This window comes from Gekko japonicus, unplaced genomic scaffold (assembly GCF_001447785.1).
Source record: "Gekko japonicus isolate JY-2015 unplaced genomic scaffold, Gekko_japonicus_V1.1 scaffold451, whole genome shotgun sequence".
Classification (NCBI taxonomy): Eukaryota; Metazoa; Chordata; class Lepidosauria; order Squamata; family Gekkonidae; genus Gekko; species Gekko japonicus.
In genome coordinates, this window is record NW_015175983.1 from 857,978 (window position 1) to 870,524 (window position 12,547).

A 12,547-nucleotide genomic window follows, 5' to 3' on the forward strand; every position below is an offset into this window, starting at 1 on the left:
CAGGATTCACTGCTGTTCCCTCTCACATATAAAATTGCTGATCAGACAGGCCAATCCGCCTCCCACCCCGAAGCGGGCTCACTCATGCAATGCTCGCGGTTCTCTCCCGCATTTTCCTACACCCGGGAAAATGAGTACTTTCCAGGTGTTTCCGCTGCGATTCCACATTTCCCCCTATCTGGACTCCCCTCTTGCAATGAGTGCGATTTGGTCTCCCCCCTCCAGCGACTGCCATTATGCGCATGCACAGTTATGCACATGATAGCCCTTGTGCATGTGCAAATGAGGTTGTTTTTTTTTTAATTCTCACGATGCCACTTTGGCGGCACAGCTGTCTGACTCCACGCGTGATTCAAGAGGGACACGTAACCAGTTTTCATCCGATAAAAAAAGTCACGGATAAACTGACAGTGGGAGCAAGTCGCGGTAAGAGGTCAGTGTGACCTCTTCTGCGTCTCCTTAGGGTGGGGAGAGATTAGATAGCCAGCCACGGTGACTCCCCTTGCAAAAATATTTTCCCAGGTACTGACCTGGTGGTTACCTGGCTGGCATCCATTTCTGTGTCACTTTGAGCCAAGCAGTGTATTGCATTTATGATTTTTGTACAAAGGGTGTTTCTGTCTCTTTCTCTCTAACCCCCTAAATTGTCCCTCTGAGGGAGGAGGGGGTCTGACTGCTAGCAGCAGCAGGATATGTGATTCATGCCTTAGCATTGGTGTGAAAGCTGGATGACAAAGAAATTAGACAGGAAGAAAGTTAATTCATTTGAAATCTGGTGTTGGAGGAGAGTTTTGTGGATGTCATGGAAAAAGACAAATCCTTGGGTTCCAGATCAAATCAAATCAAGCCTGAACTCTCCCTAGAAGCTAAAATGACCAAACTGAGGCTATCGTACTTTGGTCACATGATGAGAAGACAGGACTCACTTGAAAAGACGATAATGCCAGGAGAAGTGGGAGGCTGCAGGAAAAGAGGAAGAGCCAACAGGAGACGGACGGACTCAGTCGAGGGAGCCACGAGGGCCCCTCCGTCTGCAAGGCCTGAGCAAGGCTCTTAATGGCAGGATGTTTTGGAGGACGTGGATTCAGAGGGTTGCCAAAAACTGGAAGCAAATTCACGACAACTTCATGACACTTATATTTATATTTGTATACCTCCTTCTTAAGGAGCTGCAGTGGCTCAAGTGGTTAAGACGCTGAACTGCAGGCTGTGGAAGGTCAGTAGTTCAGCAGTTCGAGACCCGGGTGCCGCAAGACGGAGTGGGCTCCCGTCTCTAGTTCCAGCTCCTGCCAACCTAGCAGTTCGAAAGCAAGGAATTGCAAGTAGAGAAATAGGGACCACTTCGGTGGGAAGGTAACAGCGTTCCGCGTGTCTTGGTGTTTAGTCATGCCGGCCACATGACCACGGAAACGTCTTCGGACAGCGCTGGCTCTTCGGCTTTGAAACAGAGATGAGCACCACAACCCTAGAGTCAGATTCGACTGGCTTTCGAGCAAGGGAACCTTTACCTTTACTTCCTTCTTGCTACTGCAGACTCAACCAAGCAAATCACGATTCACATGAAAACATATAATTCTATTCACCCAAGGCAAGAAGAAAAGGAGAAAACAGGGAGGAGATAAAATCTACCTGGTCAATTTCATGCCTTTTTAAACCCCCCCTCCTCTTACACACTCAGAGTAGTGCAAAAAATTTCCCCCTGTTTTATTCCCACAAACATGCTGCGAGGTAGGTTATGCCGAGACAGTGTGGCTCACCCAGCGTCACTCAGTGTGCTTCATGGCTGAATGGGATTTGAATCTGTGACTCTCAGATCTTGTTCCAGCAATCTAACCACTACCCTATCTCAATTTTTCCTCCAAGGCAGCTGTGAGGAATGGGGCAATCACTTGGGGGGATCAACCTTTTGTATATCTGTTTTGCCCTGGTTTTGGTAAAGGTAAAATGGCTAGGGTTTAAAATAAAATGATAATGATCCCTGACAACCCTGGTGGATGACAAGGGAGACTGTTCATGATGAATTTTGGGCAGTTCGTGGTTTACGAACTCAAGTTCATGGCAAGTCAACCAGCATGAACTTCCAATGAACTTTCAAGCCGTTCATAGTGGCTCGTGAATGGATACATTCGGGGCATGGCAAGACTTGGAAGGCATGTAGTGGAGAATCAGGGGTAGGTGTCCTGTAACTCTGATGTCTCTAGCTTGCACAGGATCCATTCTACACACTCCTCAAGCTCATGAACCTGCACCTGTCATTTCCCCAGAAAAACTTTCCTGGGGAACCTTCTTTGAGGGGCTGTAACTCAGACCCCATAAATCCAATCCCCACCACGCTTGGAGGGCAGTTAGAGGAGAGTCAGTCAGAGATCCCCCATGGGTTTAGTGTTTCTAGCATGCTGGGGGGCCATTCTACTGTCTCACAAACCTCACAAACTAAACCAGTTCGTTAGGCCCCTAAAAGTTAGTGACGGTTCATGCTTCACGAACCGGACATGCCATGAATCACAAACCAAACCACCTTTTACAAGTTCATCCCCATTCCTATGTCATATTGTCAGCTGATGGTCAATTAATGTCTATGGTACATTCGTACTAATCTTGGAGTAGTGCGCTTCAAGCACGATGGGAGTATAAGTTGTTATATTCAGGTCTCTTGCAAAGCATTAAATGAGAAGGGGTGCCACCACAAAGAAAGCTCTGGAGGTTTTAGTTCTGTGGGATGCCAGACACATCAGAGTCATCGTGGAGTGTGCTTTCTTCTCTCTCAGCCCCACCTACCTCTGGCTCATTCCACCGAGAGACTCGGGACGACAATGAGCCGGAATTCGGCAGTTGTAGACATCTTTGGTACGCCACCGCAAGTAATGAACTGTATAACCAATAGCACCTTATGATTTTATCTGCATAGTACTGGTTTATACGTTTTATTGGCCATTGGTGCCACCGTTGTAAGCCGCCCTGAGCCCGCCTGCGGGGAGGGCGGGGTATAAATTGAATTAATAAATGATAAATAAAAAATACCTCACAGGGTGTCTGTTGTGGGGAGGGGAAGGGGAAGGAGTTTGTAAGTCGCTCTGAGATTCTGAGTGAAGGGCGGGGTATAAATCCAATCTCTTCATTTTCTTCAGGTTGAACCTGGGGATCCCCTGGAATTACAACTCATCTTCAGACCACAGGGGTCAGTTCCCTTGTGGTGGACTCTGAGGCACTGTAATGCGTTGAGGTCCCTGTCCTCCTCAGGCCCCACCCCAAATCTCAAGTAGTTTCCCAACCTGGGAATCTGGCTACCCTGCCACCACCACCCATCTCCCACTGGTGGCCAGGAGGGACCCGGCAACCCCAGCTGTCATTCAGGTGATGGGGGGCCCTTGCAAGAGACTGTTCCTAGATATTCTGAGCGAATGCAGATAGAACAGAAGGTCCAAACAAAGGAAGGCCTTTCAAGGTCAAAAGCAGCACTTTTCACTGGATCTGGAAGCAAACCAACATGGATTTTCTCATGACGGGCGACACAGACAAGTTAAAACTCTCACTGGGGGCGTTCAGATGCGCCGTTTGATCTGGTGTCATGACAGTTCAGCAACGGATTTTATATGCACAATCACACAGTCAACATCTGCCTCCCGTCCCCAGCCGTTGGTTTCCAGCTCAAAACCGCTCTAACCCGGAGTATTTTGTTACCAGGTCCCAAAGTGGTGTTTTCTCAGCTCTCCCACTTAAAGCCGCATTTCCCCCCTGTGTGATCGCTCCTCTGGTGTCAAGCCACTTCCGATGATTTAAACCCCCTCCTCGTTCGAAAGCTGCCTGAGGCTTTCGCTTTTCGCCCACCATTTTTTTTAGCATCGGCAGTGCGCGCATAGGCGGAGCTCCGCTACCATGTTTAGAAAACCAACATTTAACCAGTCACTTGTTTTAGAGTTTAGATGAGTTCAGGATCTCACGGCAGCCATTTTCAGGTCAAAGGTTTAAAGGGAAGTCTTCTGTTTCACCCTGGTGGTTCTGCGCATGCGCCATGGTAGTTTCACCCCCCCATTCTACAGATGAGTGCCTATGCGCATTCACAAACTGAGAAAAAATTAAAAACCCGCCGACACACGCTCTCGTGCGTCGGTAGTGTAGACGCCGGGGAGCGATGTGACTGCGCGTTGAGATGGGATAAGGGAGGTAAGTGTGATCGCGATTATCCAGATCAAATATAATCCGATCAGAACCGGAGCAGTTTGACCGCACCCACTGCTGCATGTTATATGAGTTGAAATTTCCAAACTGTCTTCAGAACAAATCCCACGTAAAGTGCATTAGAGTCATCTGCTTTAGACTACCAAGGCAGGGAAGCTATGGAGGCAAGATCCTGATAACCAGGGTGTACCAGGAAAAGTTGGAAGGTTAAGGTTGCCAGCTCCCAACTGGGAAACACCTGGAGACTTGGAGGTGAAGCCTGAGGAGGGCGGGGTTTGGGGAGGGGAGGGACTTCAGTGCGGCAGAATGCCACAGAGTCCACCTTCCCAAGGAACCATTTTCTTCAGGTGAACTGATCGCTGTTACCTGGAGATCTCTTGTAATCCCAGGAGATCTCCACCTGGCGGCAGACAATCCTACCCATAAAACATACCACCAAGGCGCCCTCTAAGCTGTGGAGTCTTGTGAGCAAAAATTCTACTTGGTGAGCTCCTGGCATTAATAGTTGTGAGCGAGCTATTGGGCTGCTGCATGAATCAGTTTGCTCTGGAGCTATCCTTCCTGAGCGGAGACAAAAATGTGTGAGCCAGAGACTAAAAAACTGTGAGCTAGCTCACACTAACTCAGCTTAGGGGGAACACTGCATATCACATGTGGAGAAGACATATTAATATCACAAGGGGGGGACCCGCGATACTCGCGGGGGGGAGTCTCTTTCCCCCCTTCTCTCTCTTTCCCCCAGTCTCTCTCTCTCTGTCTCTCTCTCCCCCCTTCTCTCTCTTCCCCCGTCTCTGTCTTTCCCCCGTTCTCTGTCTCCCCCCCCAAGAAAGACCCTCGGAGGCCTGAAGGGGCGGCGCGAGAGCCGTTGCGCTTGGCTGCCCCCCTCCCACTCCGTGGGACTTGCGAGGGACTATTGCCGGCATGGGAGGCAGGGAGGGAAGCCGCGCCGTTCTCCCGCCGCCCGCCCGCTGCCCTGTGTGACCGCCCCCCCCGATAATTTTTTTTAGTTTTTAGATTTTTGTGCACCCCTGGGGACTGCCCCAAGAGTGCACAAAACTCTCCCTGCCCCCCAGGTCGCCCCGGAGCGCGGATTTAGCGATCCGCACAGACGGGGCGACTTGGGTATTAGATATATAGATAGTATTGGCTAAGATGGTGTGATGCTTAAAAGCTTTTTGAAGAACAAAACATACCTTCTTCACAGTTCCCACAGTAAGCTTCCCACATAAACCACAGACACATCAGAGTCATTGTGGAGTGTGCTTTCTTCTCTCTCAGTCCACATCACCGATGGGGGTAAAAATCATTACACAATAACCTCAACTAAAAGGACTAGAAGAATAAATTAATGTCATATTTGACATTGCCTTGCACCTTGTATAAGAGCTGCAGTGGTTCAGTGGTTAAGACGCTGAACTGCAGGCCGGAAGGTCGGTAGTTCAGCAGTTCGAGACCCGAGTGCCGCGTGGCGGAGTGAGCTCCCATCTCTGGCCCCAGCCCCTGCCAACCTAGCAGTTCAAAAGCAAGAAATTGCAAGTAGACAAATAGGTACCACTTAAGTGGGAAGGTAACAGCGTTCCGTGCGCCTCGGCATTTAGTCATGCCGGCCACATGACCACGGAAACATCTTTGGACAGCACTGGCTCTTCGGCTTGGAAACGGAGATGAGCACCGCAACCCTAGAGTCAGATTCGACTGGCTTTCGAGCAAGGGAAGCCTTTACCTTTACCTGCACCTTGTATAATTTGATCGGCTTTGCTTTGTAGTCCTAAAGCCCATTTACATTTGGGCACTTCTATGAAATTAAAAGACGCCTGCTCCTTGGGAGGAAAGCGATGGCGAACCTAAACAGCATGATAAAAAGTAGAGACATCACCCTGCCAACAAAAGTCTGCATGGTCAAAGCAATGGTATTCCCAGTAGTCATGTATGGCTGCGAGAGTTGGACTATAAGGAAGGCCGAGCGCCGAAGAATAGATTCTTTTGAACTATGGTGCTGGAGGAGACTCTTGAGAGTCCCTTGGACTGCAAGAAGATCAAATCAGTCAATCCTAAAAGAAATTAACCCTGACTGTTCCCTGGAAGGCCAGATAATGAAAGTAAAGCTCAAATACTTTGGCCACCAAATGAGAAGGGAGCACTCACTGGAGAAGACCCTGATGCTGGGAAAGACTGAAGGTCAAAGAAGACGGGGACGGCAAAGGATGAGATGGTTAGACAGTGTCATCGATGCAACAAACATGAAATTGAGCAAACTTCAGAGGACGGCGGAAGACAGGAGGGCCTGGCAGGATCTGGTCCCTGGGGTTGCGAAGAGTTGGACCCGACTGTGCGACTGAACAACAACAAAAATCTCCTTAACAGAATCATCCCTTACTTTGGGGAGTGGTTCTACTTCTTCTGTTTATCCTGGCAAAGCTGGATTGGACAAAGAGAGCAGACAGAACACAAACACCACAGAGGTACAGCTCTGATAATGAGGTACAAGCCTCTAGACACCTGACATGACAAGCCAGACACTGTGAATTTCTCTCCCCCCTGCATGGCTGGTAAGCTTTTCTTAGATGGTGTTACTGCCATCCACTGGTCTTAACCAGAAACATCATGTCTGTTTGGTAGTTGTAATTAACAGAAAAAACAGTAGGTTTTCATACCCTACCTTTCTCGGTCTTAAGGAGTCTCAAAGCCACTTACATCACCTTCTTTTCCTCTCCCCACAACCAGGGGTGATTTCCTGCCGGAGCGCACAGGAGCGGAGCTCCGGCAGTAAAGAGCCCAGGGGGCGGGCACATGTAACAAGCCCCACCCCCTGCTCCCAGCAGCCCTCAGAGCAAGAAGCAGCCAGGTAAGCTGCAGAGCTCCCCCCCTCCAAAACAGTCCAGTGGCACCTTTAAGACCAGGTTTTATTTAGGCACAAGCTCGCCCTCCTCTGCCAGGACAGATCTGCACGTTCCCCCCCCCCCACTAGCTACCAATGTCCAGTGGAGCCTGAGTGGTGGGTGTTGCTTTCTGACACACTTCCGGTGATGTCAGGGGGTGTGGCATATGCAAATAAGTTATGCTAATGAGTTATGCTAATGAGCTCCTGCACCTCTTCTTCTAGGAAATGACCCCTGCCCACAACAGGCACCTTGTGAGGTAGGTTCTTCTTCTTCTTCTTCTAGGTGGGCCTGAGAGGATTCTGAGAGAACTGTGACTGGCCCTCGGTCACCCAGCAGGCTTCATGTGGAGGAGGAGGAGTGTGGAATCAAACCCGGCTCTCCAGATTAGAGTCTGACCCTCTTAACCACTACACCATGCTGGCTCTCAGATATTTGATAAATGGGTTGCCTGCGTTCAGACATTTCATACGTGTGAAAGGCAAGTGCACACGTCTAGGCACATATTGTTACTTTCCCACAGTTCCCCCCCCCCATCTGTCCCTCTGTCTGGTGTTTGCCACATTGCTGCAGCGCAGAAAACATTCTGTGTTTTACAGATTGTGAATATACAGTGGCAAGGAGTTTCATTATGTCTCTTATTACTGCTTGGCTCAATTATTGTTGATGGCCAAGACCAACTGTCTGGAATCCATTCACACATGCGTCTTCCCAGACTGCCTCATGAGAATGGCAGTCCCTAGCTCTATCCCAGGCCACCAAGATTTGGTGTTTGTCTGAAAAAGAGAGGAGCCTTGGCACCACGTGGCTTTGATTTTTAACTGTGTACTTGGCCCATGGTCCCTACCTAATGTAGAAGAAGAGAAGAGGAGAAGAGATTGGATTTATACCCCGCCCTTCACTACCCAAAGAAGTCTCAGAGCAGCTTCCAAACTCCTTTCCCTTCCCCCCTCCCCACAACAGACACCCTGTGAGGTCGGTGGGGCTGAGAGAGCTCTGACAGAAACTGCTCTTTTTCAAGAACAGCTCTTGACAGAACTATGGCTTGCCCAAGGTCATCCAGCAGGTGCAAGTGGAGGAGTGGGGAACCAAACCCAGTTCTCCCAGATTAGAGTCGCATGACTCTTAGCCACTACACCACTACAACTTTGCTTTACAAAACTTTCAGCCACTCTGTTATTCCCGTGGTCAAGATTTTTTGTTTGTTTGGGGGCATTTAGATTTTATGGGGGGCAGTTAAATTACAGTTAATTAAATTAATCCAAATGCCTGTCTTCAAAGGGGGAGGCTCTGAACCTGCTTCTAGCCCTTCCTTTCAAGGGACAGGGCAGCGAGCACATCAGTTCTTAGGAGGGGAAAACAGCTCACAGGGCATTTAAATGCCTCTGAGTTCCCTTCCGCAGGGAACTCATGTTTCGCAAAGGCTCATGGGAATGCTTTTGAAAGACCATGACCTCGGTGGTCTACAGCAGGACTGGGCTAGCAGAAAGGGGGATCGTTGGAGATGTACTGAAGGTCCCACTCTTGAGTGCCCTTCTAAGCTTTCTTGCCCCGCTGAAGGGAACTCAAAAGGCATTTGGATGACTTCTGAAGGCAATTAAATGCCCCATGAGCTGTCTTTTCTCAGGTCCCACAATGCCCCCCCCCCAATTCCACAGTGGGAGGGAGAGGGAAGCCGGAGGGCCAGCCACGGCACTCTCAGCAGTGTGGGTGGGGGGGTGGGGGGGTGGAGTCTCTCCACAAAACTAAGGTTTCTGGGATGACTTTTTTGGGGGGGGCTTTTAATTAAGTGGGCGGGCTCCTGAAATGCCTCACGGTAGCTACGGGCCATTTGCAAGTGGATTTTGCTATTTCACACAGTAAAATCCAGTTGCAAAATGCATTGAAAGTGCCTTATTTCGTGTGTGTGAAAGTGCACACCATTTCAGCTTTCCATTTTTTTAACTTCTTACTGATAAATTTGAGAGTGTTGGAGAAAATAAGGCAACTAATTGCAGCATTGCTGATTCGCAAAAATTGCTGAATTACAAGCTATTACAACACTTAGAACAAAAACCGCCTCAGGACCCAACAGGAATATTGGATTTTTATCCCAGTACATATGCTAACTCATTCGGTCCTCACATATGTATTCTCAACAAGGACTATAAATCCTCTGTCTTTTAATGTCTTTTCGTGTATTTCTTTTTCAGAATAGTATATTAGAATATGGAATGTATGCAAGGGATATCAGGATGTCTGCTGACAGAACAGCATTTTTTGGAGGGGGATGTTGTGTTAAGAAGAAGAAGAGGAGATTGGATTTATACCCCTCCCTTCCCTACCCAAGGGAGTCTCAGAGGGGCTTACAAACTCCTTCCCCTTCCCACAACAGACACCCTGTGAGGGAGGTGGGGCTCAGAGAGCTCTTGACAGAAACGGCTCTTTTTCAAGTGCCCTCCATGCCTGACAGGAGAGAATGAAGAATCCCAGTCGCTTCCCACAATTAGAAAAGACACCTTTAGGCGTTTATCTGCTAGTCTGACATAGTTATTGCTTTACAACTGTTGCCCCTATAACCTTAGCTTCCTATTTAGTTTTGTCTTTGCATATCTTAAAACATGGAGCTGCGGTGGCTCAAGTGGTTAAGACGCTGAACTGCCGGCTGTGGAAGGTCAGTAGTTCAGCAGTTCGAGACCTGAGTGTGCCGCATGACGGAGTGAGCTCCCGTCTCTAGTTCCAGCTCCTGCCAACCTAGCAGTTCGAAAGCAAGAAATTGCAAGTAGATAAATAGGGACCACTTCGGTGGGAAGGGAACAGCGTTCCGTGCGCCTTGGTGTTCAGTCATGCCGGCCACATGACCACGGAAATGTCTTCGGACAGCGCTAGCTCTTCGGCTTTGAAACGGAGATGAGCACCGCAACCCTAGAGTCGGATTCGACTGGCTTTCGAGCAAGGGAACCTTTACCTTTACTTTATCTTAAAACATCTTCATCATATTACATGTTAATCTGCTGTTCAGCCTCTTGTCTATAAGTTTGAACTCTATCTTCCATTCCAATGTATTTTAAAAAGTGTGCGTGCGCACGAAAGCTCACACCTTGAATAAATCTTTGTTGGTCTTAAAGGTGCCCCCACTGGACTCTAAATTATCCATATTGGTGGAAAATATATCATTCTGTTGAGCCTCTAGTGGGGGAAAAAACCCCGCATTCTCGGGTTATAGACGGTACGATTCTGCCACCTTGTGGACAAAGTGCAAAAGGTAACAATAACTCGTTCACAGAGCCGCAAATCCTTTTCTCCCCCTTGAGACTCAAACAAAATGACAAGAGCGCCTCAGACATTAGGCAATTACGGCAAATCATGTTATTATTGTATTAATATTTCAGTCACACTGCAAAGTCATAAGAAAGCTGTACGTCAGGCATGTCAGATAATAGCACTGCCAGGACTTGGAATACAGAAGGCAGTTAAGATCCCGAGCATATTTCACATTTATTTTTCTGAAGCTGCATTCCCTCCTGAACGGCAAGATTACCTCGTTTATTGCATCAGAACTGGTGGAAATCAGAAGCAACAACTCAGGAACTGGGCAAGATTCCTAGCAAGGTTTCACAAGCAGGGCACAAAGGTGATGAGCATTCTTTGGAGCCAGTTTGGTGTAGAGGTTAGGTGTGTGGACTCTAATCTGGGAGAACCGAGTTTGATTCCCCCACTCCTCCACTTGCACCTGGCTGGATGACCTTGGGCTAGCCGTAGTTCTGATCTGTCCTTGAAAAAGAGCAGTTTCTGTCAGCCCCACCTATCTCACAGGGTGTCTGTTGTGGGGGGGAAAGGAATTTGTAAGCTGCTCTGAGACTCCTTTGGGTAGTGAAGGGCAGGGTATAAATCCACTCTCTTCTTCTTTTGTTCTGAGCATTAGCACTATGGTGTACTGCCTCTGAACATGGAGGCCCCATCTAGGCTCATGTGCTTGACCAACCTGTCCTGCAATAATTTGCTTAATCTCTTTTTTAAAAGCTAGAAGCGTCCACCACATATGGTAGCAGTGAATTCCTCAAGCTCATTACAAATTACAGGAGACAGGATGACCTTGATGGGCTGGAAAACTGGGCTAAAACAAATAAAATGAATTTCAATGGGGATAAATGTAAACTTCTGCATTTAGGTAGGAAAAATCAAATGCATAATTATAGGATGGGGGAGACGTCTTGGCAGTAGTATGTGTGAAAAGGATCTAGGGGTCTTAGTAGACCATACACGGAACATGAGCCAGCAGTGTGATGCGGTAGCCAAAAAGGCGAATGCAATTTTGGGCTGTATCAACAAAAGTATAGCGTCCAAATCATGCAAAGTGATGGTATCGCTTTACTCTGCTCTAGTTAGACCTCACCTAGAGTACTGTACTCAGTTTTGGGGCCCACAATTTAAGAAGGATATAGACAAGCTGTAACGTGTCCAGAGGAGGGCAAAGAAGATGGTAAGGGGTCTGGAGACCAAGTCCTATGAGGAAAGGTTGAAGGAGCTGGGTATGTTTAGCCTGGAGAGGAGACAACTGAGAGGTGATATGATAACCATCTTCAAGTACTTATAGAGGATGGTGCAGAGTTGTTTTCTGTTGCCCCAGAGGTTGGACCAGAACCAATGGGTTGAAATTAAATCAGAAGAGTTTTTGGCTAAACATTAGGAAGAACTTCCTGACAGAGTGGTTCCTCAGTGGAACAGGCTTCCTGGGGAGGTGGTGGGCTCTCCTTCTTTCGAGGGTTTCAAGCAGAGGCTAGGTGGCCATCTGACAGCAATGGTGATTCTGTGAACTTGGGCAGATCATGAGAGGGAGGGCAGGACCCATAGGATTAGCTGGGATGTTGACGAGACCAAGGGCTTTTCTGCATTTTCATTTTCCTCAATTGTGTGTTCCTGTTGCTTCAGGGTTTACTCCCTTTAGCAGTCGAATCAATATTACATTGGCTTATGTCCGACCCATCTCCCTGCAGATTTAAACTGCAGGTTTTTATGTCAGACATAAAGTGAGGCAGGGCTCTAGTCGGGGGGGAGCGCTCCGGAGCGCCGCTCCGGAAGAGAACCTCCAGGGGGCGGGGCGGTCACGTGGTGAAGCCCCGCCCCCTACTTAACCCCGCCCTCTGCTTCGATCCTCATTCCGTGTGAGAACGAGGACGAAGCAGGAGGGTAAGTAGCGGGGCCTTCCCTTCCCCGGGGCCTTCCCTTCCCTCCCCCATCCCCCCCACCCCGTCCATCCTTCTCTCTCCCGGCCGCGTGTAGCGGCCGGAAAAGAGAGGCCCGGGCCCTTCCCTTCCCAGCGGAGTGCGAATGCGCTCCGCTGGGGAGAATTCTCCCCCCACCCCGACCATCCCTCTCTCTCCTGGCCGCGTGTAGCGGCCGGGAAGAGAGGCCCGGGCCCTTCCCATCCCCCCCACCCCATCCATCCCTCTCCCGGCAGCGAGGAAGAGGCCGCCAACCTCCACGGCCTTTGCTTTCGCCGCTCCCGG